Below are 6,401 nucleotides of genomic sequence, written 5' to 3'. Positions count from 1 at the left end.
TTGGACAAGTGAGATAATACTCTTCTAAGGTAGACACCTTTTCTTTTCTGACCTCCATGAATTTTCTAATGGATTCAGAGTTATTGGAGGGAGAAGAGTCAGCAACATGGGTTGGGAAGGATACAGGTGTATAGGCTGTGGAAGAGTCTGTATCAGTAGTTCTGGGAGCCAGACGTTCTGATGCTCTTGGGACAGAGTGATCAGAGGTTCTGGGTCCAGGTTCTGTTTGGGTAGGCTCTGGTTGTTCATGAATGATGGGTTCAGAAGTTAATGGGTTGTATGGAATGGTAATGGGAGAGGTTGGTTCTTCTGACCTAGAGGGTTGGTTCTGGAGCAAATTCCAGAGAGGTGCTTCAGTAGGGGAAGGTTGAAAGAATGAAGACCTTGGGGAATGTGGTGGAGAGGTGGTTTGTGCAGCTGGTTGGGATTCAGAAATAGGAGTGAGGGGATTTGAAGAGTGTTTGAGCATGGCAGAAATGGGGAGTGCATCAAATAAATTCAAATCATCATCAGAAGCAATTGCAGACTTACTTGAATGTGCTGATGATCTTGTCACTCTGGCAGGAGGTTCAGTCCTTCTGACCACTTCAGCAGCTGGTTCCACCCGAGTAGGCTTCACCACGATTCTGACTTGCTTCTTCTTCTTCTTAGGAGGACCATCCTCATTATCACCATCATCATCATCATCAGGCTTGCTGGTTTCATCTTGCTTCCTCTTGGATTGACCAGCCTTCTTCTTTTTGATCAGAGGGACATCTGATTCCTCAGAGGATTCTTCTAGGACCATCTTCCTCTGAACTTTCTTCTTGGGAGGAGAAGGAAACTCTGGAGCTGGTGGCAGTCTGCTGAAGAAGTCATCGAGATCAATTTCGAATCCTTGAGCCCTTAGGTCTTCAACATAGCACCTAATGGCGTCAGGATTGTCTGCCTGAGTCCACAGAGGGTAGTCATTCAGAGGCATCCTTCTACTTCTGATCTCAGAAGATGTGTCTTCATGGGCAGGAGCAATCTTCTTCTTGATTAGGCCCATCTTCTTTAGAGAGTTTGCCGTGAAGACATCACTGACAATGGTGGTCAGATCCTCTGTGCATCCAGCATTTATCAGATCTTGAACGAGGCCACTCTCAATGAAGAGATCAGACAAGAGTCTCCCGAAGGGAATATACTTGATCGCTGACTTGATGGAGGCAGTGGTACGAGACTTCCGGATACATTCCTTCAAGTAGGAGAACAGGAAGTAGGGAAGGCAGATCTTCTTCTCGTCTTGGATGAAGAACAACATCACCTTCTGGTTGAAGTTGATGTAGTCTGGAGAACTGCCCTTTGGTCTCTGGTTTATGCAGTGGAGCAGGATCTTGTGCCAGATCCTGAGCTTGGGATGAAGGTCCATCACCTTGTAATTCGTCTTGCCCGGTTTGTAAGTGGTGTACAGGGCCTGGTTGATTGTATCCTTGGTGCTGGGTTTCAGCTTCGATTCCGTGAGTTGGAAACGATACCCAAAAGCAGTGTCTGCACCCAGCAAGTTCACGAAGGACTTCTCTGTGATGATGATCTTTGTTCCAAGAATGTGAGATACCACCTGAGTATCATCGCAGTCGGCGTGCTTCCCGAATTCCTTGATCAGTTTATCATACACCGGTCCTCGAAGTCTGTTGAAGTAATTTCCCCAACCTTGAGCTTGGACTTCAGGACGAAGATCATACCCATTTGCAGCCAGGTTGTCGAGGTCGAATCTCCATTCTGCCAGGACTTGAAGTTCCTCAGGAGCATATACGCAGTGAACGGCACAGCCCCGTTCTGCAATTGGAAGAATCTGCTCTTGAGCTTGACCTTGATCTGGTGTCGGATTCTCAGGGCCCCTTTGACCCGTTGCTAGACCAACTACCATGTGAGGGAACTGAGTTGCATCTGCAGTAGTTCTTCTGGTTTGACTCACCATTTTTTAAGCGGTTGAAGGTTTAAGGTAGAAGATGAAGGTTGAAAGATGAAGAGAGATCGAGAGGGAAATCGAGGAAAAGCGGTTTTGAAAAGCAGAGAGAGAGAGAGTAAAAACCGGAAGTGAACGAGATCGTGTGTGTATAGTGGGTTTTAACAAATAACCGTTGTTGATTCAAAAAGCACTTTAAGATCAACGGTTGAAAATTAAAGATAGATAGTAACAGTAAATACACAAATCACACACAGGAGAGAAGCACATCTACACGCAATCATAACAGAGTGTCACACGGGCACAAGGAACTATGCATCAGAAATACTGACACACGTGTTGTTGTCTCAGCTTCAGAGTCAGTACCAGTGGGTACACACACTCTGATTGAGTTACCTTCTGGACTAGACATCTTCTGATCAAGAAGTATCATAGTCAGAGGTTCTGATCCATCATCACTCTGTTCAGATTTTTCAGAATAAAATTAAATCTATCCTCTGCTAAGGGCTTTGTAAAGATATCTGCCCATTGATGGTCAGTATCAACAAACTTCAGAAGAAGTACGCCCTTCTGTACATAATCTCTAATAAAGTGATACTTTACCTCAATGTGCTTTGCCCTTGAATGCAAGATAGGATTCTTACTCAATGAGATTGCAGCAGTGTTTTCACAATAGATTGGGATATTGCTCTCAAGGATCTGATAATCCTCCAGCTGATGTTTCATCCAGAGCATCTGAGTGCTGCATATTGCTGCTGAGATATATTCTGCCTCTGCAGTTGATAGTGCAATGGTTGATTGCCTCTTGCTTGCCCATGAGACTAGATTGCTTCCCAGAAATTGACAATTTCCAGAAGTACTTTTTCTCTCTGTTCTATCTCCAGCATAATCAGCATCACAGTAACCTGAAAGCTTATACTCTGATGTTTTCTTATACATCAAGCCAAGGTTAGTGGTGCCTTTCAGATACCTTAGGATCCTCTTAACAGCAGTTAAGTGGGTTTCCCTTGGATCTGATTGGAAACGAGCACATAAATGAACACTAAATAGTATGTCTGGCCTAGATGCAGTTAAGTATAGAAGTGAACCTATCATGCCACGATAGAGCTTCTGACATACTTTACCACTTTTATCTTCTTTCTCCAGAATGCATGTAGGATGCATTGGAGTCTTGGCCACTGTAGATTCCAGCATATTGAACTTCTTCAGAAGTTCTTTAGTGTACTTGCTCTGATGGATATATGTTCCTTCTGGTGTTTGATCAACTTGTATTCCCAGAAAGTACTTTAATTCTCCCATCATACTCATCTCAAATTCAGCCTGCATCATCTCAGAAAATTCTTTGCATAGAGATTGATTAGCAGAACCAAATATAATATCATCAACATAAATTTGCACAATTAAGATATCATCTTTATAAGTCTTGCAAAAAAGAGTTGTATCTACTTTACCCCTTACAAACTCATTCTCCAGAAGGAATGAGTTAAGTCTCTCATACCATGCTCTGGGAGCTTGCTTCAGACCGTAGAGTGATTTCTTCAATTTGAACACATGGTCTGGTTTCTTCTCATCTTCAAAACCTAGGGGTTGATGAACATAGACTTCCTCTGAGATATAACCATTTAGGAAGGCACTCTTCACGTCCATCTGATGTAGAACTATGTTGTGATTTACTGAGAAAGAGATCAACAGTCTGATTGCCTCCAGTCTTGCTACTGGAGCAAATGTTTCAGTGTAGTCTATTCCTTCCTGCTGGCTGTAGCCTTGAGCAACTAGCCTTGCCTTGTTTCTGATTACATCTCCTTTCTCATTCAGCTTGTTTCTGAATACCCATTTCGTTCCAATAACATGGACACTCTCAGGCTTCTTCACTAAGCTCCAAACATCGTTCTTGGAGAATTGATTCAATTCTTCTTCCATGGCCAGAATCCAATCCTTGTCCTAAAGAGCTTCATCTATGGACTTGGGTTCAATTAAGGACACCAATCCTTTCAGACTGAGCAAGGTCTCTTCAGAGGGTCTGAAGGCAGATCTGGTTCTGACTGGTTCGTCTTTGTTGCCCAGAATCAATTCCTTAGGGTGAGCTGCAGTGATTCTGCTCTTCTTCAGAGTTTGTGAGTTAGAGGGACCAGCTTCTTCCTCTGGTTCATCTTCCTCTGGCTCAACTTCCTCTGGAGCTTTGCCTTTGTCAGAAACATTAATGCTTAAATCTGCAAACTTATCGTCAAATCTAACATGAATAGATTCTTCAATAGTTTTAGCATCAGTATTATAAAATCTAAAACCTTTAGATCTCTCAGAATAACCGAGTAATAGACACTTAGAAGACTTAGCATCAAATTTATGCAATCTATCCTTAGTATTGAGAACATAACAAACACAGCCAAAAGGATGAAAATAAGAAATGTTGGGTTTTATGTTCTTCCACAATTCATAAGGAGTCTTATTCAGAATTGGTCTCACAGAGATTCTGTTCTGAATGTAACATGCTGTATTTACTGCCTCTGCCCAAAAGTGCTTAGCCATGCCAGTTTCTTGGAGCATGGTTCTAGCCATCTCCTGAAGAGTTCTGTTCTTCCTCTCAACAACACCATTTTGTTGAGGAGTTCTGGGACAAGAGAAATCATGTGCAATTCCATAGGAATCAAACAGACTCTCAAACTTGTCATTCTCAAACTATCCACCATGGTCACTTCTGACACGCACAATCCTACAAGCCTTCTCGTTTTGCATTTGAGCAATGAAGGTAGAGAACACAACATGAGACTCATCCTTGCGGGTTAGAAACTTTACCCATGTCCAGCGGCTATAGTCATCAACGATAACCATCCCATATCTCTTGCCACCTATAGACTCAGTTTTCACTGGTCCAAAAAGGTCGATATGCAGAAGTTCCAACGGCCTTGAGGTTGAGACAACATTCTTTGCCTTGAAAGGGACTTTTGTGAATTTGCCTTTCTGACATGCTTCACAAAGAGCGTCTGAAGCGAACTTCAGATTGGGTAAGCCCCTGACAAGGTTTAGCTTGCTCAGCTGAGAAATCTTTCTCATACTGGCATGCCCTAACCGTCTATGCCATACCCACTGCTCTTCATTAACAGACAGAAGGCACTTCACATTCTGAGCCTCCAACTCAGATAATCTGATCTTATAAATGTTGTTCTTCCTCTTGCTGTTAAATAGAACAGAGCCATCGATTTGACTTACAGCCCGGCAGGTCTTTTGATTGAATATAACATCATAACCCTTGTCAGCTAATTGACTTATAGACAATAAGTTATGTGTTAAGCCGTCTACCAATAACACATTATCAATGCATGGACTACTATCTACACAAATAGTACCAGTACCAACAATTTTACCCTTTTCATTTCCTCCAAAGCCAACTTCGCCTCCAGGCTTAAGTTTCAGCTCTCGGAACATACGCCTTTCTCCCGTCATGTGACGCGAGCATCCACTGTCTAGATACCATGATTGGTGTTTCAGTGGAGCTATCAAGGATATCTGCAACATAGATAATCTTGTCCTTAGGTACCCACTTTCTGGGTCCTCTCTTGTTAGTTACCCCAGAGGTTCTGATCACCTTGGGTGTCTCAACATGATATTTTAAAGGAATATTTGCATGATATTTAGTCATAGAGAAAGATCCCTTTTTAAGAGGGTTTTTAGCAACTTTAGCAGGTACAGGATCAGGCAATATGGTATCAGAGGGAACAAAGCATTCATACAAGGATTTAGCTTTAGACACAGGGGGCTCATTTCTAATTGGTTTAGAATAGCCAATGCCATGCATTCCATTTCTGCTTACGCCATAGATCATTGAAGCCATTAAGCTTCTATCCACGCTTTTAGCTAGGAATCTTTGAAAAGACTTTTCATACTTAGATTCATTTCTACAATCAGAGGCATCACAGGCAACAATTTCTTCTAACTTAGCAATCTGGTTCTTAAGCACAGAGTTAGAATTGATCAAGGCATGATTGTCATTTTTCAAATCAGAAATAATTTTCTCATGTTCAGAAGGAGTCTTGGAAACAGCAGATAAGTTCTTTTTAAGCTTCTTATGCTTAGACAATAAGGAGTTATACTTATCCATAATATCAGACAATGCATGTTTCAGTTCAGAGGTAGAGAAAGAAGCGAATACCTCATTTTCATCGTCTGAGTTAGGATTTCCTTCTGATTCTGAGTCAGAGTCAACAGCTCCCTTTGACTCTGCTTCCTTGTCTTTGACAATAGCCATGAGTCCTTGGACTTCACCATCAGAGTCAACATCCTCTGACTCTGATTCATCAAATGTCACCATCAGACTCTTCTTTGTCTTGAAGTGCTTCTTTGGCTTCTTGTCCTTCTTCAATTTTGGACAGTCACTTTTGTAGTGCCCTGATTCTTTGCACTCAAAGCATGTGACTTCCTTAAGTGAGGACTTCTTCTGACCTGAGGATTCAGACTTTCCTCTTGCCTTTCCAGAGCC

Source organism: Lotus japonicus, chromosome 2 (assembly GCF_012489685.1).
Source record: "Lotus japonicus ecotype B-129 chromosome 2, LjGifu_v1.2".
NCBI classification, from domain to species: Eukaryota; Viridiplantae; Streptophyta; class Magnoliopsida; order Fabales; family Fabaceae; genus Lotus; species Lotus japonicus.
Note: the sequence above shows the minus strand (reverse complement) of the source record.